This window comes from Dendrobates tinctorius, unplaced genomic scaffold (genome assembly GCF_039654945.1).
Source record: "Dendrobates tinctorius isolate UK_male_01 unplaced genomic scaffold, ASM3965494v1 ptg000019l, whole genome shotgun sequence".
In the NCBI taxonomy this organism is placed as follows: domain Eukaryota; kingdom Metazoa; phylum Chordata; class Amphibia; order Anura; family Dendrobatidae; genus Dendrobates; species Dendrobates tinctorius.
Genome location: NW_027361687.1, coordinates 82,412,501 through 82,434,211, shown reverse-complemented (window position 1 = coordinate 82,434,211; position 21,711 = coordinate 82,412,501).

The following is a 21,711-nucleotide window of genomic DNA, read 5'->3' as shown; positions in this document are numbered from 1 at the left end:
TTTGTATGATGCAGCTCTGTGCAAGGCAGTCTGTGTGAGTGTGTGTGTCTGTATACGGCTGTGCAGCGAGGCAGCTGTGTGTATGTATGCGGCTCCACGGCGAGGCAGTGTGTGTGTGTATGCGGCTCCGTGGCGAGGCAGTGTGTGTGTGTGTGTGTGTGTATGCAGCTCTGCGGCGAGGCAGTGTGCATGCGGCTACATGGCGATGCAGTGTGTGTGTGTGGGGCTCCACGGCGAGGCAGTGTGTGTGTAAGCGGCTCCATGGCGAGGCAGTGTGTGTGTGTGTGTGTGTATGCGGCTCCACGGCGAGGCAGTGTGTGTGTGTGTGTATGTGGCTCCACAGCGAGGCAGTGTGTGTGTATGTGGCTCCACAGCGAGGCAATGTGTGTGTGTATGCGGCTCCATGGCGAGGCAATGTGTGTGAGTGTAGGAGAGGGGGTCCCAGCCGAGTGTCCGGTTCGGAACCAAGGGGACCGTCAACTGGGTTCCGGGGGAAACTGTTCCTGGGGGACAGAATTCAGGGATGGACCGTGGTGACTGACAGGCGGACTGGGGGAGGGGCTAATATAAAATGGGCGGGGAACACGAGTCACAGTGAGTCAGCAGAACGAGACAGAAGGAGCAGGAGATCGTGGGAGCGATTGAGAGCCAGAGCGACTCACCAGAGCGACTCACCAGAGCCAGGAAGGAGGCCAGAGACAGGAGAGATACTTCCCCTGGACATCAGTGGGACGGCGCCGAGACGACCATCCGAGAACCGCTGCCCTCTGTCGACCAGCGGCCGCCTTCCTCCAGCCTGTGGCTGCGGCCTGCCCGCGCTCACCAGCAGCCGTTGCTGCCTCGCTCGTGCCCGCGGTCACCAGCGGCCGTTGCCGCCTCGCTCCTGCCCGTGGTCGCCAGAGGCCGTTGCCGCCTCGCTCCTGCACTCGGCTGCAGCCTGCCCGCGGACACCAGCGGCCGCTACCGCCTCGCTCCAGCCCGCGGCTGCAGCCTGTCTCCCGCCACCCGCAGCCGCTCTGCCCTCACTCGTGGCAATTCCAGTGCCGTCGGCGGCCACCACTGTCCCGCTCCGGTCTGCGGCAGGGGCCGAGCCTCTGCTTGCCATGGATTCCCCGTTGCAGCTCCTAGCTGCACAGGTGGCCTGCCACTCGCCAACCAGCACCACTTACACCAGCCCGGGGGCCACGGCCCACTCATCCAAGAACTCCTCCGGGGTCGGAGGTGCCCCAGTATCGCAGGAGCGTTGAAACGCTCGAAGACTACGTCGACTTCAGCAGCTGGGCCCAGCGGCTGCTCCGCCGAAGAACCCCTGTCCAGGACGCCGAGGGACTTCAGGACAGCTAAGTTGACTATATAATTAAGGACCCGTAGTCGGCCATACCGCGGCCCTATAGTGACCGGCTCTCGCCGGAAGTAGTCGTATTCTACTCTGCTTGTGTTTACTTGTATTGATCCCCTGCGAGAGCAACCCTTGTTACCCCTTTTGGTTGGTCAGGCTGAGGAAAGTCACCTCTAGGCCTATAAACGTTATTATAAAAAGCACCAAACCGTCTCGCGACTCGTCACTGCATCCTGCGTACCTGCTTGTACCACATGTGTATGCGGCTCCACGGCGAGGCTGTGTATGTGTGTGTCCGGCTCCACCTCGAGGTAGTGTATAAATTGCACCATGGCCAGCACACGGACTGGACACCACACAGGTTCCTTCTGGTACATCACAGCTGTATTTTTCCCAGAAAACTATTCTCTAACCTCCAAACATCTTGGAGCCTATGTGAAGGCACTCTGGGCCACAAGATGCCCTGACAATGGGCCTCCTCATCCTGACAGGCGTCCCTGTTACTTCCAGATGCCTGTATAATGAGGGAAGGGCAGCTTCTTGGTGTGTTCCATAGGCTGTGTGTTCAGTAGGATATATGCGTAACAGATCCATTTACTTCCTACAGTGCCAATCGCAGCTGGAAAATAAGACTCAATCCAGTATGACTCTTCCCAGCCATAGGTGATGTGTAACTCCCTTTCCTGCAGTCCTGACTCCTTAGATAATAGGACATGTCCATTCATTATGTGGTCAGTAACCACTCCAATAAAATGAGGTCACCTATTAAAAATGTAGGGAGACTTTTAAGGGTATGTGCACACGTTGCGGATTTGGCCCTGCGGATCCGCAGCAGTTTTCCATGCGGTGTACAGTACCATGTAACCCTATGGAAAACCAAATCCTCTGTGCATATGCTGCAGAAAATTCCGCGCAGATTTGCTGCGGTTTATTTTACGCAGCATGTCAATTCTTTGTGCGGAATCCGAAGCGTTTTTACGCCTGCTCCTTTATAGGAATCCGTAGGTGAAAAAACGCAGGTGGAAACCGCACAAATTCCGCAGTAAATCTGCACTAAATCCGCAGGTAAAACACAGGTCATTTTACCTGAGGAGTCAGCCAAATCTGCAATGGAATCGGCTGTGTATGCACATACCCTTAAGGTGTTGTCTGGTGAAGATAAGTGATCACCTATCCACAAGGTTGGTGATAACTGATACAGCGGGGAAATAAGTATTTGATCCCTTGCGGATTTTGCACGTTTGCCCACTGACAGAGGCATGAACAGTCTATAATTTTAAGGGTAAGTTAATTTGAACATTGAGAGACAGAATATCAAAAATAAAATCCAGAAAATCACATTGTATAAATTAAATATATTGATTTGCTTTTTTGCAGTGAGAAGTAAGTATTTGACCCCCTATCAACCATAAAGGGTATGTGCACACGTTGCGGATTGTCCTGTGGATTTCCCCTGTGTTTTTACACCTGCAGATTCCTATAATGGAGCAGATGTAAAAGGCTGCGGAATCCGCACAAAGAATTGACATGCTGCAGAAATGAACCCTGCGGATTTTTCCGCATGTGCACAGCATTTTCCAATATACATAGAATATAATGGTACTGTACAACGCAGGAGAATCTGCTGCGGATCCACAGGGTCAAATCCGCTGCGGATCCACAGCAGAATCTGCAAAGTGTGCACAGACCGTAAGGCTGCGTTCACACGTTGCGGTTTATTTGCGTTTTCGCTGCGGTTTTTAATGCGCGATTTTGCCACGAAAACGCAAAAAAACAGCATCCCATGCAATCCTATGGGATTCCACAATGCTGTGCTAAAGCTGCGGATTTTCCTGCGGTGGAATCGCATCGTGGAAGAATATGCAGCATGCGGAATCGCGGCAATTCCATCCACATAGGAATGCATTGTTCTGCTTACGAGGGGAGCCTGAAAACTTCGAGGCCCACCCATGAAATCTTTTTTGCATGGTCTTGTTTTGCAATGCAATATGTTATTTAGTTAGTTGAAGGGTCTCATGAGCAATCTGGATTCATTTTGATCTTTTTTGGTTCCGTTACAGCATTTTAAAGTTGGGTCGCAAGGCTGAAATATGGAAATGGAGAAGTTGGCCAAGTTCACACATCGGCTGCTGCAATGGCTGCAATTCCACCAAGGTGCTTTTTCCTCTGTGGGAATAGGTGATAGTCCGAGGGAGCCAAATCAGGGGAATAGGGTGGGTGCGGAAGCAGTTGGAAACCACAGGAGTGAATTGCAGCAGCCGATGTGTGAACTTGGCCAACTTCTCCATTTCCATATTTCAGCCTTGCGACCCAACTTTAAAATGCTGTAACGGAAACAAAAAAAATAAAAAAAAATCCAGATTGCTCATGAGACCCTTCAACTAACTAAATAACATATTGCAAAACAAGACCATGCAAAAAAGATTTCATGGGTGGGCCTCGAAGTTTTCAGGCGCCCCTCGTACTTTCCGCATGTGGCTGTGCCCACCATGCGAAAAGTAAGCAGAAAATTTGCGGATGGCACCCAGGGGGTGGAGGAGAGGAGACTGTCCTCCGGGCTCTGGGTACCATATTCCTGTAAAAAATAGAATTAAAATAAAAAAATCAGGTTATATTCACCTTCCGGCATCCCGCGCAGCCTTACCGATGCTCCCGCCAACTCCCGTTCCCAGTAATGCCTTGCGGCAAGGACCTGTGATGATGTAGCGGTCTCGCGAGACCGCTACGTCATCAAAGGTCTTGCAAGGCATTACTGGGAACGGGAGCATCGCGATGATCGGGAACGCTGCACGTGACGTCGGAAGGTGAGAAAAACACGATTTTTTATTTTTTTATTATTTTTAACATTATATCATTTACTACTGATGCCGCATAGGCAGCCTCAATAGTAAAAAGTTGGTCACACTCGTCAAACACGGTGTTTGACGAGTGTGACCAACCTGTCAATCCGTTTTATGCTTGCAAATCGCTAGTTATTCCACGGGAAAATCACGGGAATTTAACCCCTTCCTTACTGATGACGGAATAGTACGTCATCGGTAAGGTCCCCCGCTTTGAGATGGGCTCCGGTGGTGAGCCCATCTCAAAGCCGCAACATGTCAGCTGTTATGAACAGCTGACATGTGCCCGAAATAGGTGCAGGCGGAATCGCTGTCCGCCCGCGCCTATTAACTAGCTAAATCCCGCTGTCAAAGCTGACAGCGGGCATTTACATAGCATTTCTGGCCGCCGGGCCGGAAATGAGCTCATTGTCGACCCCCATCACGTGATTGGGGGTCAGCGTCATGCTGCCTGGACAACCAGAGGTCTCAGAGACCTCTATGGTTGTTCCAGGCAGATGGCTTTCAGCGCCACCCGATGGTCGGCGCTGAAAGCACAGGAGTAAATTTGCTACATATGGGCGATCTGCTCATTGCCCATATGTAGCAGAGCCGATCGAGTACTGCATGCTTCAAGCCTCCTATGGAGGTTATTGAAGCATGCCAAAAGAAAAAAAAAAAAAAGTTTAAAAATTAAAAAAAAAAATAAAAGTTCAAATCACCCCCCTTTCGACCCAATCAAAATAAAACAAAAAAAAAAATTCCCACATACACATATTAGGTATCGTCGGGTTCAGAATCGCCAGATCAATAAAAAAAAAAAGCATTAACCAAATCGCTAAATGGGGTAGCGGGAAAAAATTCAAAACACCAGAATTACGTTTTTATGGTCGCTGCAACATTGCATTAAAATATAACGGGCGATCAAAAGAACGTATCTGCACAAAAGTGGTATCATTAAAAACGACAGCCCAGCAAGCAAAAAATATGCCCTCACCCGACCCCAGATCATGAAAAATGGAGACGCTACAGGTCTCAGAAAATTGCGCATTTTTTTTTTTAGCAAACTTTGAAATTTTTTTTCACCACTTAGATAAAAGAGAGCATAGACATGTTTGGTGTCAATGAACTCGAAATGACCTGGAGAATCATAACGGCAGGTCAGATTTAGCATCTAGTGAACCTAGCAAAAAAGCCAAGCAAAAAACAAGTGTGGGATTGCACTTTTTTTTTTTTTTTACAATTTCACCGCACTTGGAATTTTTTTCCCGTTTTCAAGTACACGGCATGATAAAACCAATGGTGTCATTCAAAAGTACAACTTGTCCCACAAAAATAAGCCCTGACATGGCCATATTAATGGAAAACTATAAGAGTTATGGCTCTGGAAAGAAGGGGAGCGAAAAACGAAAATGAAAAATCGAAAAAAGCTCAGGGAGTGAAGGGGTTAAAATGCGATTTTCCCGCTGAATGGAATTCCCGTGGTAACTTCTGCAGGAGTTCCGCAACGTGTGCACGTAGCCTAAGGCCATGTGCACACGTTGCGGATTCTGCGTTTCAGGCTCTGCGGGTCCACAGCAGACTTAGCTGCGTTGTACAGTTCCGTTGTTTTCAATGGTAAACTGAAAAACTCTGTGCACATGCTGTGGGTTCAAATCCGCAGCATGTCAACTCTTTGTGCGGAATCCGCAGAGGTTTCACACCTTCTCCATTGTAGAGGTGTGAAACCGCAGGCTACTCCACAGGTCTTTTGACCTGTGGAGTTACCTGCAGATTTTTCGACATCCGCAACACCTAAAACTATGTGTGCACATAGCCTAAGAGTTCTGGCTCTTACAGACCAGTTAGACGCTCCTAATCAACTCGTTACCTGCATAAAAGACAGCTTTCTTACATAGTCACCTTTATAAAAGACTCCTGTCTACAGACTCTAGCCTCTACAACATGGGCAAGACCAAAGAGATTTATAAGGATGTCAGGGACAAGATCATAGACCTGTGCAATAGTAAGAAGATGGAATAAATACAGAATGACTGTTAATCGACCGCCCTGGGGCACCATGCAGAATCTCACCTCGTGGGGTATCCTTGATCATGAGAAAGGTGAACGATCAGCCTAAAACTATACAGGGGAACTTGTTAATGATCTCAAGGCAGCTGGGACCCCAGTCACAAGAAAACATTGCTAATGCATTGCGCCGTAAAGGCTTACGATCCTGCAGTGCCCGCAAGGTCTCCCTGCTCAAGAAGGCACATGTGCAGGCCTGTCTGAAGGATACCAGTGCACACCTGGATGACTCTGTGAGTTGGAAGGTTCCCTTTAAAAATCCATCAGCCAAATCTTGCAGCCATGGCAGAATCAACTGACCATGTACGGTGTATGAGACTCACCAGATTCTCACATGACAAGGAAAGGAAAGGTTTGCTAAGGCTACTTTCACATCAGCGATTTTTGCCAGATCCGGCAGTTTTTCCGCATCGGCCGCGTAACGGATCACTTACGGCAACGCTGCGTTTGGCCTCGTTCATTCCCTATGGGACTTGCAGTTTTGCACTTGTGGTGAGACAAAAAAACCCCACAGCTAGCAGCGTTTTTTGTCCATTGCTGCAAATACCGCATTTGCCGGGTCGTGGCAAAACCGCAAGTGCCGGACATGTCCGCAAGTCCCATAGGGAATGAATGAGGCCGAATGCAGTGTTGCCGTAAGTGATCCGTTACGTGACAGATGCGGAAAAACTGCCGGATCTGCCGCGAAGGGCAAAAATCGCTGACGTGAAAGTAGCCTGCATTATTCATAGAATCATAGAATCATAGAGTTGGAAGGGACCTCCTGGGCCATCTGGTCCAACCCCCTGCTCAAAGCAGGATTCGCTAAATCATCCCAGTCAGATGTCTGTCCAGCCTCTGTTTGAAGACTTCCATTGAAGGAGAACTCACCACTTCTCGTGGCAGCCTGTTCCACTCATTGATCACTCTGTCAAAAAGTTTTTTCTAATATCTAATCTGTGTCTCCTCCCATTCAGTTTCATCCCATTGCTTCTAGTCTTTCCTTGTGCAAATGAGAATAAAGTTGATCCTTCTACAATGTGACAGCCCTTTAGATATTTGTAGACAGCAATTAAGTCTCCTCTCAGTCTTCTCTTTTGCAAACTAAACATTCCCAAATCCTGCAACCTTTCCTCATAAGACAGGGTTTGCAGACCGGTCACCATTCTGGTCGCTCTTTTCTGAACTTGCTCCAGTTTGTTGATGTCTTTTTTAAAATGTGGTGCCCAAAACTGGACACAATATTCCAGATGAGGTCTGACCAAAGAGGAGTAGAGGGAAATAATGACTTCACGTGATCTAGACTGTATGCTTCTGTTAATACATCCTAGAACTGCATTTGCCTTTTTTGCTGCTGCATCACACTGTTGACTCATATTCAGTCTGTGATCTATTAGTATACCCAAGTCTTTTTCACATGTGCTGTCACTTAGCCCTATTCCTCCCATTCTATATATGCTTTTTTCATTTTTATTGGCCAGATGTAGTACTTTGCATTTCTCCCTGTTAAAAACCATTCTGTTAGTTACTGCCCACTTCTCCAGTTTATTTAAATCTTTTTGAATCCTCTCTCTCTCTTCTCTAGTATTAGCTATCCCTCCTAGCTTTGTGTCATCAGCAAATTTAATCAGTTTACCCTCAATTCCTTCATCTAAATCGTTGATAAAGATGTTGAACAATACAGGGCCCAGGACAGAGCCCTGTGGTACCCCACTTGAGACATTCTTCCAACTGGATGTGCAGCCATTTACGACCACTCTTTGGGTCCGATCACTAAGCCAGTTATGAATCCATCTAACAGTTGCCTTGTCCATTCCATACTTAGTCATTTTTTCAATAAGGATTGTATGAGAGACTTTGTCAAATGCTTTCCCCCTCTCCAATGGGGGAGGCAGCACGAAAAGTGTATAGGGCAGCATAAACTCCCAATACAGCCCAGCTCTGAACAATCAGCGCTGAGGGGAATTGCCGAGATTACAAAAAGGACAATAAAAATGGAAGTTACACCAAATGCATGAAATCTAACAGTGTAAAATATCTCCATGTCTGCGCCATGAAAGCCTTGAGCAATTCCATAAAAACCATGAAAAAGCTGGATGAGGGGACGAGAATGGACGTGTATGAGGCCATGTGCACACGGTGCGGATTCTGCTGCGGATCCACATCGTTTCAGGCTCTGCGGATTTAGCTGCGTTGTACAGTACCATTGTTTTCAATAGTAAACTGAAAGACGCTGTGCACATGCTGCAGATTTTTCCTCGGGTTCAGATCCGCAGCATGTCACTTCTTTGTGCAGAATCCGCAGCGGTTTCACACCTTCTCCATTGTAGAGATGTGAAACCGCAGGCTATTCCGCAGGTAATCCGCAGGCTAATCCACAGTTAAACCCAGGCTAATCCGCAGCTAATCCACAGGCTAATCCACAGGTAAACCGCAGGCTAATCCGCAGGTAAGCCGCAGGCTAATCCACAGGTAAACCGCAGGTAAACCGGAGGCTAATCCACAGGTAAACCCAGGCTAATCCGCAGGCTAATCCGCAGGTAATCCGCAGGCTAATCCACAGGCTAATCCACAGGCTAATCCACAGGGCTAAACCGCAGGCTAATCCACAGGTAATCTGCAGGCTAATCCACAGGTAATCTGCAGACTAATCCACAGGTAATCCACAGGTAAACCGCAGGCTAATCCACAGGTAATCCGCAGGCTAATCCACAGGTAAACCGCAGGCTAATCCACAGGGCTAAACCACAGGCTAATCCACAGGTAATCTGCAGGCTAATCCACAGGTAATCTGCAGACTAATCCACAGGTAATCCGCAGGCTAATCCACAGGTAATCCGCAGGCTAATCCACAGGTAAACCGCAGGCTAATCCACAGGGCTAAACCGCAGGCTAATCCACAGGTAAACCGCAGGCTAATCCACAGGTAATCCGCAGGTAATCCACAGGTAATCCGCAGGTATTTTGACCTGAGATTTTACCTGCAGATTTTGACAAATCTGCGCTGAAAAATCCGCAGGACCAAAATGTAGGTGTGCACATAGCCTGAGGGTGCAGGGACCACCTGCATTCCAGTCCTCTCATCGGAGGGGATTACCGGGGTCCAGCATCTCCTACAGGGGCTGAAATGATGACCCCAGAGAATCACCTCTGATCTAGACGCAGCCCACCGCACATCGCATGTCACTCTGCCTTCACTGTGCAGTCCTGAGAGCACAGACCAGCCAATGAGGAGGTGGAGACGCGTGCGCATGCTCAGATTCTCCAGCTGAGCGTTAATAGCTCGGAGGTTGACCGCTGTTCTCTCACTCTCAGTTACACCTGCAAATTGACGGCAATCAGTGAGAGGAGTGATAGGAGTGCTCAGCCACAGGAGTGAGAGGAGAGAGGAGCGCTCAGCCACAGGAGTGAGAGGAGAGCGCAGCGGAGAGGAGAGTGCTCAGCCACAGGAGTGAGAGGAGAGAGCAGCGGAGAGGAGAGTGCTCAGCCACAGGAGTGAGAGGAGAGAGCAGCGGAGAGGAGAGTGCTCAGCCACAGGAGTGAGAGGAGAGAGCAGCGGAGAGGAGAGTGCTCAGCCACAGGAGTGAGAGGAGAGAGCAGCGGAGAGGAGAGTGCTCAGCCACAGGAGTGAGAGGAGAGAGCAGCGGAGAGGAGAGTGCTCAGCCACAGGAGTGAGAGGAGAGCGCAGCGGAGAGGAGAGTGCTCAGCCACAGGAGTGAGAGGAGAGAGCAGCGGAGAGGAGAGTGCTCAGCCACAGGAGTGAGAGGAGAGAGCAGCGGAGAGGAGAGTGCTCAGCCACAGGAGTGAGAGGAGAGCGCAGCGGAGAGGAGAGTGCTCAGCCACAGGAGTGAGAGGAGAGAGCAGCGGAGAGGAGAGTACTCAGCCACAGGAGTGAGAGGAGAGAGCAGCGGAGAGGAGAGTGCTCAGCCACAGGAGTGAGAGGAGAGCGCAGCGGAGAGGAGCGCTCAGCCACAGGAGTGAGAGGAGAGCGCAGCAGAGAGGAGCGCTCAGCCACAGGAGTGAGAGGAGAGAGCAGCGGAGAGGAGCGCTCAGCCACAGGAGTGAGAGGAGAGCGCAGCGGAGAGGAGCGCTCAGCCACAGGAGTGAGAGGAGAGCGCAGCGGAGAGGAGCGCTCAGCCACAGGAGTGAGAGGAGAGCGCAGCGGAGAGGATTGCTCAGCCACAGGAGTGAGAGGAGAGCGCAGCGGAGAGGATTGCTCAGCCACAGGAGTGAGAGGAGAGAGCAGCGGAGAGGAGCGCTCAGCCACAGGAGTGAGAGAGCGCAGCGGAGCGGAGCGCTCTGCCACAGGAGTAAGAGGAGAGCGCAGCGGAGAGGAGCGCTCAGCCACAGGAGTGAGAGGAGAGCGCAGCGGAGAGGAGCGCTCAGCCTCAGGAGTGAGAGGAGAGCGCAGCGGAGAGCAGCGCTCAGCCACAGGAGTGAGAGGAGAGAGCAGTGGAGAGCAGCGCTCAGCCACAGGAGTGAGAGGAGAGAGCAGTGGAGAGCAGCGCTCAACCACAGGAGTGAGAGGAGAGAGCAGTGGAGAGCAGCGCTCAGCCACAGGAGTGAGAGGAGAGAGCAGCGGAGAGCAGCGCTCAGCCACAGGAATGAGAGGAGAGAGCAGCTGAGAGCAGCGCTCAGCCACAGGAGTGAGGAGAGAGCAGCGGAGAGGAGCGCTCAGCCACAGGAGTGAGAGGAGAGAGCAGCGGAGAGGAGCGCTCAGCCACAGGAGTGAGAGGAGAGCGCAGCGGAGAGGAGCGCTCAGCCACAGGAGCGGAGGAAGAAAGTGATGGTGCAGAGAGGGAGCTGTGCGAGGACTGAGGTAATAATGGCCGCCGGCTCCCCATTCCCAGCGGTAGTGTGGACGGCACACTCTTGCAGTAACCATTGTCACTGCTGCCGCCTCTGTGGTACTGGGCACACAGCTATGGGCTGACCATGGTCTTGGCTCCCACTTCAAAGATCCCAGTACTAAAACGCTGCAGGGAGGAGCCCTCTGTGACTGCACTGGCCAGCAGCCTCCCAAGGGGCATCAAAGTGGAGCTAGGGAAAGGGTTAATGACTTTGGGCCACTGGCCCCACACTGCATATACACTTCTTGTATTCTTCCTGTGATATCAGGGGCTCAGTCATTAACCCCTTAAAAACATCAGTTACGTAGGCCAGGGTCACAGAGCGTTAACACAGCCCATTCAATGCATAGCGCTGACGGGCTGCATTAACGCTATAGGATAATGCGATGTGTTATGCTATACCGCTAGTGCTGATGATTCATTAGCGGTGACGGAGCCTCAGACGCTGCAGCCTGCGTCTGAGGCTCTGTCAGTGAATGGTGGCACATCGCGATCACGTGACGCTTTGCAGCATGTCACGATGCGCCACATAATGGGGGTCAATGGCAGCGTTTACAGACTGCGTTATTCCTCGGCAGTGTGACCCCGGCGTTATTCAAATGGCCAAAATAGACTGTCTGACCGCTGTGATGCCAATTCTGCTGCCCAGAACCCATTTGGGCCAGGCTGAAGAGACCTGGTTTTGATGTGGGGCTCCCTGGTCTATGTGGCTGCAGTGTGATATCAGTGGCACAGTCACTTAACCCTTTCATTAATGCCCTTTGGTGCCCACCTTGATGCCCATTTTATTCGGACTCCCATGACAGCACCACGAGAGAGGGGATCCGCCCTATAGAAACAGGAAACCTACAGATACAAAAGGGCGGCACCTCTCCCACGCATCAGTTGGTTTCCTGTTCCTGAGGGGACGGGATCCTGCAGAAGAATTGGATCCCAGGCCGGCCAGCCGACACCGGTAGCGAGGGGGTCTCCTACCTCGGCCTGGTTCGGATTTTCTGGAAGGCGCCACGGTGGCCCAGGATGGGTGTCACGGCGGTGGCGTGGACAGCAGGGAGCGGCGTCCAGAGGATGGCCGTCTCTGGAATTAAGCCGCCGCCGGTAAGTATACCCCCCCCCGGGGATTCCCGGCTCCGGCGGCGCAGATAGGGGGGCTGCGACCGGGCGCTGCTCCGGAGCTCCCGGGCGTCCCGCGGGGCTTCCGGCGTTTCCGGGGTAGCGGTGACGTCAGGGGGCGGGCGGAGGAGGCGCTTCCGGGTCAGCGCGCTACTGCGCATGCGCGGTGATCCCAAGATGGCGGCGCCCATCGGAAACACCGATGGCGCGGGGTCGGGCGCCAGATGGGGTAGGGAGCTCCGTTAAGGGGGGGGAGGGGCGCGGCATGAATACTGCTGACCGGAGGAGGGGTATTTAGGCGGGACCCGGGCAGGGTTCCTTGCCTTGGCCACATTACTACATGCAGTGTGCAGCAGCAGCAGCAGCAGTGGTGATGGAAAGCGATCGAGAGCAGCAGCGGCAGAAGCAAGGGCAGCAGCGGCAAACATCACTGCCGCCCCTGGATGACCTTCGGCAGGTCAAACAGAAAAAGAAAGGGTCCCGTGACAGTAATGCGGGACGAAGTGACCAGTCCACTCGTAAGAGCTCCTCCAGGCAGACAGGAGCATCGGCTGAAAGAAATCCCCCTCGTTCTCCGGTACTTGATTGTGGCACTGGTAAGTGATCTTCGTGAAAGTTCACTCAGTGACGGGACCCCCCTTCTGTGTTTTTCTTTTTCTAGGGAAAAAAAGCTACAGATAAAAATAAGCATAGGGAATGCGCACTCTGTGCATGCCCATTACCGGACGCATGCCTCAAAAGATTGTGCCCCCCCTGTATTCAGCAGACGGTGGCAGAAGAGTCGCCTGCAGTAGCGGCGAGTTTGAGAGACATTGTCAGGGTAGAAATGAGGGAAACCCTAAAGTCCTTGTCTCAGCCGCAAAGTCTAAGGGGCGAGGTCCCGGCGGAGTCTGATTCCTCGGCAGAGTGGAGAAAAAGCAGAGACTCCCAGGCTTCATCTCCCTCGTCCTCCTCAGGAGAAGAGGACTCGGGGCGATTTTGTCTGCCTCTTGACCGGGTAGACAAGCTGGTCAAAGCAGTCAGAGGGACAATGGAAGTAGAGCAGCCTAAGCCCCATTTATCCATGCAGGATGTCATGTTCGGTGGGCTGGAACAGAGGAAGCGGAGAGTCTTTCCGTTAAACCAAAAGATACAGGATCTGATCCACAGAGAGTGGAAAAGACCGGACAAAAGAGGGTCGCTACCACCAGCCCTCAAAAGGAGATACCCCTTCGACGATCCGGCAGTAAGTTCTTGGGACAGAGCCCCCAAATTAGACGCTGCCATTGCGAAGGCATCAAAAAAATCCTCGCTCCCCTTTGAGGACATGGGATCCCTTAAAGATCCCTTAGACAGGAAAGCTGATACTTTCCTGAAAAACACCTGGGAGATGGCGGCCGGGTCCTTAAGACCAGCAGTGGCTTCAACGTGCACGGCCAGGTCCATGATGGTCTGGTTGGACCAGTTGGAGTCACAACTAAAGCAGGGTACATCAAGACAAACAATTCTTGGGGCCCTACCGACCATCCAAGAGGGAGCAGCCTTCCTAGCAGATGCCTCAGCGGATGCAGTGAGAATGGCCGCCAGAGCAGCAGGTCTCTCTAACGCAGCTCGCAGAGCCCTGTGGCTAAAGTGCTGGCAGGGAGACATCCAGTCCAGAGCAAAGCTCTGTGCGATTCCATGCGAGGGCGAATATTTGTTTGGAACTGTTCTAGACGAGCTGCTTGAAAAGGCGGGGGACGACAAGAAAAGGTTCCCAAACCTTTCATCAGCGTCCTACCGTCGCCCATTTGGTAGAAGGAGATTTGGCTAGGGGAGAAGGCGCAATTCTTCGCCTGTTAGAGATCGACCCAGATGGGAAGACAGAAGGAGACGAGGTACGGGCTATATGTTTACACGCTCGTCGAGAGATCAAAAGAAACCAAATCAATGACTAGCGGTTCCCGTAGGGGGTAGACTGTCATCCTTCTTCCCGGCATGGTCACAGATTACGAATAGTGACTGGGCGCGCAAGGTAATATCCACCGGGCTTAGGTTGGAATTTACCCAGATCCCGCGGGACACCTTTAAACTGACCCCCTTAAGATCTTCTCATCTCGAACAAGCGGCTTTAGAAGCGGAAGTCTTGAGCCTATGTCAGAAAAATGTTCTGGTAGAGGTTCCAGAGGCTGAAAGAGGAAGAGGGTTTTACTCTCCCCTGTTTCTAATCCAGAAACCTGATAACACATTCAGAACGATTATAAACCTTCGTTCCCTTAACGAGTTTTTGATTAATCATAAATTCAAAATGGAGTCCATTAATACAACAATAAAAATATTGTTTAAAGGTTGTTTTATGGCAGTCATAGATTTGAAAGACGCGTACTATCATGTACCTCTCCATACAGACTTCCAGCAGTTCCTAAGGGTGGCAGTTTCAGTAGAGGGCACAGTACGTCATTTTCAGTATAGAGCCCTTCCCTTTGGTCTCTCAGCAGCTCCCAGGGTTTTTACAAAGTTAGTGGCCGAAGTTATGGCTCACTTACGAGAGGTTGACGTCTTAATCATTCCATATTTAGACGATTTCTTGATTGTAGGAAGATCGGTGGGTCATTGTAAATCCCAGATAGAAAAAGCTAGATCCAGGTTAGAAAACCTGGGATGGATTTTAAACTACGAGAAATCCCGACTCCAGCCCTTAAAAATACAGAAATTTTTAGGGTTGATATTAAATTCAGACACTCAGCGGTGCCTGCTACCACTAGATAAATTACAAAAGATACAGGAGCAGGTTCTTCGGGCAATGGATAATCCATCTATGACCCTCAGACAGGCCATGTCCCTGTTAGGTTCTCTAACTTCATGCATCCCAGCAGTAAGGTGGGCACAGTTCCATACCAGAACCCTTCAAAATGACGTCTTGATTAATAGCAAGGCGCTTGGAGGCTCCTTACAAGGTCGGATGTGTCTAAGCCCCTCAACTGTTACATCACTGAGATGGTGGCTTCAGAGCGAGAACCTAGCGTCAGGGGTGCCCTGGATAACACAGATAACCCGTATTATAACCACAGACGCAAGTTCCTTTGGTTGGGGAGCCCATATGGGGGACATAGTGGTACAGGGCCAGTGGGATTCTAATTCTGAAATCTCATCCAACCAGAGAGAACTATTGGCGATAGAGCAAGCAGTCAAGAAACTCATTATCTACCTGCAGGGCCATCATGTGAGGATACACTCGGACAACCAGGTAGCGGTAGCATATGTCAACCACCAAGGTGGAACCCGCTCCAGCGCTCTGATGCAGATAACCGAACGGCTCCTCCAGATAGCATAGAGAAATTGTCTATCTTTGACCGCGCTCCACATCAGCGGAAAGGACAATGTAAGAGCAGACTTTTTAAGCCGCAAGGCTCTAAGACAAGGAGAATGGGCTTTGAACAAAGACATTTACCGCCAGATTGTCCGCAGATGGGGCCAGCCAGAGGTAGACCTCTTTGCCACCAGAAAAAACAGAAAAGAAAGATTGTTCTGCTCTCTGAACCCCAGGGAAAATCCCCTGGCGGTGGATGCCCTACTGATAAGATGGGACTTTTCTTTGGCATACGCCTTCCCACCATTGAATCTTCTTCCCCTGGTAGTCAGGAAGATCAGAGAGGATCAGGCAAGAGTCATACTGATTGCCCCCTTTTGGCCCAGGAGGACCTGGTTTGCGTGGTTGAGGACCATGTCGGTAGGCGATCCCTGGGTACTGCCGAACCTTCCGGATCTCCTCTACCAGGGGCCAGTCAGCCACCCACAAGTAGCGGGACTTCATTTGACGGCGTGGTATTTGAAAGGTCACTATTAAAAAATAGAGGGTTCTCCAAGAACTTAATTGACACCCTCCTAAGAAGCAGAAAATTAACCAACACTAATATTTATGCTAGGACCTGGAAACGCTTCCTATCCACCTTTCACTTTGACATCAGAGATGGAATTCCCACGAAACATATTCTGGAATTTCTCCAGAAAGGTTTCGAATTGGGTCTCTCCACAAGTACGCTAAAAGTACAAGTTTCAGCCTTAGGGGCCCTGTTTGCAGCTGATATTGCAAAAGATTATTGGGTAGCAAGGTTCATCAGAGCAGCGGCCAGATCGAGACCTATACACAAAGACAGATGCGTACCGTGGGACTTAAACTTAGTCCTTACAGCCATGACAGAAAGTCCGTTTGAACCTTTAGATTCCGCCTCACTAAAGATTATATCTCTTAAGACAGCATTCCTGGTAGCAATAACATCCGCACGTAGGGTGAGCGATATACAGGCACTTTCCAGATTGCCTCCTTACACAGAGTTCTTACAGGATAGAGTAATCCTAAGGCCAGATCCAGCATACCTTCCCAAGGTAGCAACACAATTCCACAGGACACAGGAGATAGTTCTGCCTTCCTTCCTCCCTAACCCAACCAACCCTAAAGAGCAGAAACTCCAGGCGTTAGATATTAGAAGATGCTTACTGACATATTTAGCAGCCACGGATCCTTGGAAGAAGGAGAACGCATTATTCCTATCCTTCCAAGGTTCCAGGAAAGGATACAGAGTATCAAAACGCACATTAGCAAGGTGGATTAGGGAGGCTATCTCTCTTGCCTACACAGCAGGTGGCGGTCCGGCTCCACAGAACCTGAGGGCACATTCCACTCGGGCCATGGCATCATCCTGGGCGGAGAGATCTGGAGTATCAATTGATCAAATATGTAAGGCGGCCACCTGGTCATCTCCTTCCACCTTTTTTAACCACTATCGGTTAGACATGGGTGCCTCCTCAGAACTCACCTTCGGGCTAAGGGTGCTGCAGGCTGTAGTCCCTCCCTAAGTTAGTTTACATCTCTGTAATTCTCTCGTGGTGCTGTCATGGGAGTCCGAATAAAGTATTAAGTTACGTACCGGTAACGGTATTTTTCGGAAGCCCATGACAGCACCCTTAGTTCCCTCCCTTGTTCACGTATAGGGGTGCACTCCTTTAGAAGATTGTTCATAGAATCACCAGATGTGGGAGATGGTATGAAATAATTCTGTTAAATAGGGTAGATAGGTTTGTATATATCATATGTTGTGTACTAACCATGGTAGCCTCTCAAGCTCTGTAATCCAACTGATGCGTGGGAGAGGTGCCGCCCTTTTGTATCTGTAGGTTTCCTGTTCCTATAGGGCGGATCCCCTCTCTCGTGGTGCTGTCATGGGCTTCCGAAAAATACCGTTACCGGTACGTAACTTAATACTTTTATGCCAGTCTTATAGTTTTTGTAGCGGTTTTTAAGGGTATTTACATCATGGCACCTCACTGCATTATGTGTTATGGTGATGTCTTTTTTTTTTTTTTAAGGGAATCTGTCACCTTACTTTTCGCATTTAAGCTGTGGTCACCGCCAATAGGGGCTTATGTACAGCATTCTATAATGCTGTAGATAAGCCACCAATGTAACCTGAAAGATAAGAAAAACAAGTTAGATTATACTCACCGGTCCGGGTCCGATGGCTGTCTCAGGTCCGGGTCCAGTGCCTCCCATCTTCATACGATGACATCCTACTCCTTGCTTCTGTCGTGGCTTCTGCGCAGGTGCACTTGTTTTCCCTTTTGAGGGCAGAGTAAAGTCCTGCAGTGCGCAGGCGCCAGGAAAGGTCAGAGGCCCAGCGCCTGCGCACTGCAGGACTTTACTCTGCCCTCAAAGGGAAAACAAGTGCACCTGCGCAGAAGCCACGACAGAAGCAAGGAGTAGCATGTCATCGTATGAAGATGGGAGACACCAGACCTGGACCCGATCCCCCAGGTGAGTATAATAACATTCCAGACAATTTTGCGTTGAAAGAGTCAAACCGTGCTCCTTCCCTTCCGAGCTCTGCCATGTACTCAAACAGTGTTTCCCTCCCACATATCAGGTATCAGCGTACTCAGGACAAATTGTATGACTTTTGGGTCCAATTTCTCCTGTTACCCTTAGTATAATAAAAAAAATTGGATCTGAAGTAAATTTGTGAAAAAAGTTAAATGTTCGTTTTTTTTAAACATTCCAAAAATTCCTGTGACGCACCTGAAGGGTTAATAAACTTCTTGAATATGGTTTTGAGCACCTTCAGGAGAGAAGTTTTTAGAATGGTGTCACTTTCGGGTCATTTCTTTCATATAGACCCCTCAGTGACTTCAAATGTGATGTGGTCCCCAAAAAAAAAAAAAATGGTTGGTGTAAAAATGAGAATTCGCTGTTTATAGTTTAACCCTTATAACTTCCTAACAAAAAAAAAGTTGGTTCCAAACTTGTGCTGATGTAAAGTAAACGTGGGAAATGTTACTTTCTAAGTATTTTGAGACATATCTCTGATTTAAGGGCATGAAAACTCAGTTGGAAAATTGAGAACCTTAAAAATTTCTTGTCAACTTTCCGTTTTTTTTTTTTTTTCACTAACGCAAGTAATATCAAAGAAATTTTACCACTATCATGAAGTACAATATGTCACTAGAAAACAATGTCAAACACCGGGATCCATGGAAGCGTTCCAGAGTTATTACCTCATAAAGGGACAGTGGTCAGAATTGTAAAAATTGGCCCGGTCATGAACATGCAAACCACCCTTGGGGGGGCTAAGGGGTTAAAAAAAGCCCACTCCTCGGAATGTGGCGGCTGTGGACATGACTGACTGGTTGGCAATGTCACTTTCTGGTAACTCTGAACCAGGGCACATGCCTAGGGCGCCCGGATGCAGTGGGAGGGCGGCAGCACCTGAGCAAGGTTTTTTTTTTTTTTTGTTTTTTTTGTTTTTTTTTTAAATTCCGGGGGTTGGCTCGCCCACCCTCCTCAGTCTTCCGCTTCTCTGAAGTCTTGATAAGGAGCCTTTACCTGAGCAGCCCAGGGTGTGGGCGTGGTCCATTAAGCGACATTCCATCTTATCAGCGACCAATGGTGAGCGCAGCCTTTGCTAGAAACCAATAGCACACCAGAAGGGCGGCACGCTTGGCGCTGTCAGTGAGCAGGGGGTGGAGTTACGCGTTAACCGTGAAGCTGGTTTGTGCTGAGTAGGGAGATCGAGTGTACTGGTCCATGTAATATGCCGCTCGCTCAACTGGTAGATTTGTGGCCTGACGTGAAGCTGGTGCCCGAGGAAACTGAGGTGAGAATGGACAGCGCTTCACCATGCATGTCTGTGAATGCATCACTTCATTCTGTGCAGGCTCTGCAGGGGCTTTAGTGATTAGTTGCCGTGCATGACCATGGACACGGGTGTTCTTGTCATGTGGAGTTTACTTTGGATACAATGAGTATTGTAGGTTATATCGGTGAAGAGCATGCTCTGTGTGCGTCATGCTGAGTGCCCTCTAGTGTATGCTTGCTCTGCAGTAACAGGAGCCAGATTGGCCTCAGTTGTCACACTACAATATGTTGTTTAAGGTGGAAGTGCTGTGTGCTGTCAGCCGCCAGAAGCTTTCATATTCGTGTGTGTGTGGCTCTGTGGCGCGGCTGTGTGTGTGTGTGTGTGTTCGGCTCTGTGGCGAGGCTGTGTGTGTGTGTGTGTGTGTGTTCGGCTCTGTGGCGCGGCTGTGTGTGTGTGTGTGTTCGGCTCTGTGGCGAGGCTGTATGTGTGTTTGGCTCTGTGGCGAGGCTGTGTGTGTGTGTGTGTGTGTTCGGCTCTGTGGCGAGGCTGTGTGTGTGGCTCTGTGGCGAGGCTGTGTGTGTGTTCAGCTCTGTGGCGAGGCTGTGTGTGTGTGTGTGTGTGCGCGTGTTCGGCTCTGTGGCGAGGCTGTGTGTGTGTGGCTCTGTGGCGAGGCTGTGTGTGTGTGTGTGTTCGGCTCTGTGGCGAGGCTGTGTGTGTGTGTTCGGCTCTGTGGCGAGGCTGTGTGTGTGTGTTCGGCTCTGTGGCGAGGCTGTGTGTGTGTGTTCGGCTCTGTGGTGAGGCTGTGTGTGTGTGTCTTCGGCTCTGTGGCGAGGCTGTGTGTGGGGGGTGTGTGTGTGTATGCGGCTCTGTGGCGAGGCAATGTGTGTTGGGGGTGTGTGTGCGCGTGTTCGGCTCTGTGGCGAGGCTGTGTATGTGTGGCTCTGTGGCGAGGCTGTGTGTGTGCGTGTTCGGCTCTGTGGTGAGGCTGTGTGTGTGTGTCTTCGGCTCTGTGGCGAGGCTGTGTGTGTGTGTCTTCGGCTCTGTGGCGAGGCTGTGTGTGGGGGGTGTGTGTGTGTATGCGGCTCTGTGGTGAGGCAATGTGTGTTGGGGGGGTGTGTGTGTGTATGCGGCTCTGTGTCGAGGCAATGTGTGTGTGTATGCGGCTCTGTGTCGAGGCAATGTGTGTGTGTATGCGGCTCTGTGGCGAGGCAGTGTGTGTGTATGCGGCTCTGTGGCGAGGCAATGTATGTGTGTATGCGGCTCTGTGGCGAGGCTGTGTGTGTGTGTGGGTATGCGGCTCTGTGGCGAGGCAATGTGTGTGTGTATGCGGCTCTGTGGCGAGGCTGTGTGTGTGTGTGTGTGTGTGTGTGTGGCTCTGTGGCGAGGCTGTGTGTGTGTGTGTGTGTATGCGGCTCTGTGGCGAGGCTGTGTGTATGCGGCTCTGTGGTGAGGCAGTGTGTGTATGTATGCGGCTTTGTAGCGAGGCAGTGTGTGTGGGGGGGGTGTGTGTGTATTCGGCTCTGTGGCGAGGTAGTGTACACATTGCACCATGGCCAGCACACGGACTGGACACCACACAGGTTCCTTCTGGTACATCACAGCTGTATTTTTCCCAGAAAACTATTCTCTAACCTCCAAACATCTTGGAGCCTATGTGAAGGCACTGTGGGCCACAAGATGCCCTGACAATGAACCTCCTCATCCTGACAGGCGTCCCTGTTACTTCCAGATGCCTGTATAATGAGGGAAGGGCAGCTTCTTGGTGTGTTCCATAGGCTGTGTGTTCCGTAGGATATATGCGTAACAGATGCATTTACTTCCTACAGTGCCAATCGCAGCTGGAAAATGAGACTCAATCCAGTATGACTCTTCCCAGCCATAGGTGATGTGTAACTCCTTTTCCTTCAGTCCTGACTCCTTGGATGATCGGACATGTCCATTCATTATGTGGTCAGTAACCACTCCAATAAAATGAGGTCACCTATTAAAAATGTAGGGAGACTTTTTAAGGTTTTGTCTGGTGAATATAAGTGATCACCTATCCACAAGTTTGGTGATAACTTATACAGCGGGGGAAATAAGTATTTGATCCCTTGCTGATTTTGTAAGTTCGCCCACTGACAGAGGCATGAACAGTCTATATTTTTAAGGGTAAGTTAATTTTAACATTCAGAAATAGAATATCAAAAATAAAATCCAGAAAATCACATTGTATTCAGTCTGTCAGACTGTAACCTCTACAACTTGGGCAAGACCAATGAGCTTTATAAGGATGTCAGGGATAAGATCATAGACCTGCACAAAGCTGGAATGGGCTACAAGACGCTGGGTGAGAAGGAGACAACTGTTGGTGCAATAGTAAGAAAATGGAAGAATTACAAAATGGCTGTCAATTTTCATTGATCTGGGCACCATGCAAAATGTCACCTCGTGGGGTATCCTTGATCATGAAGAAG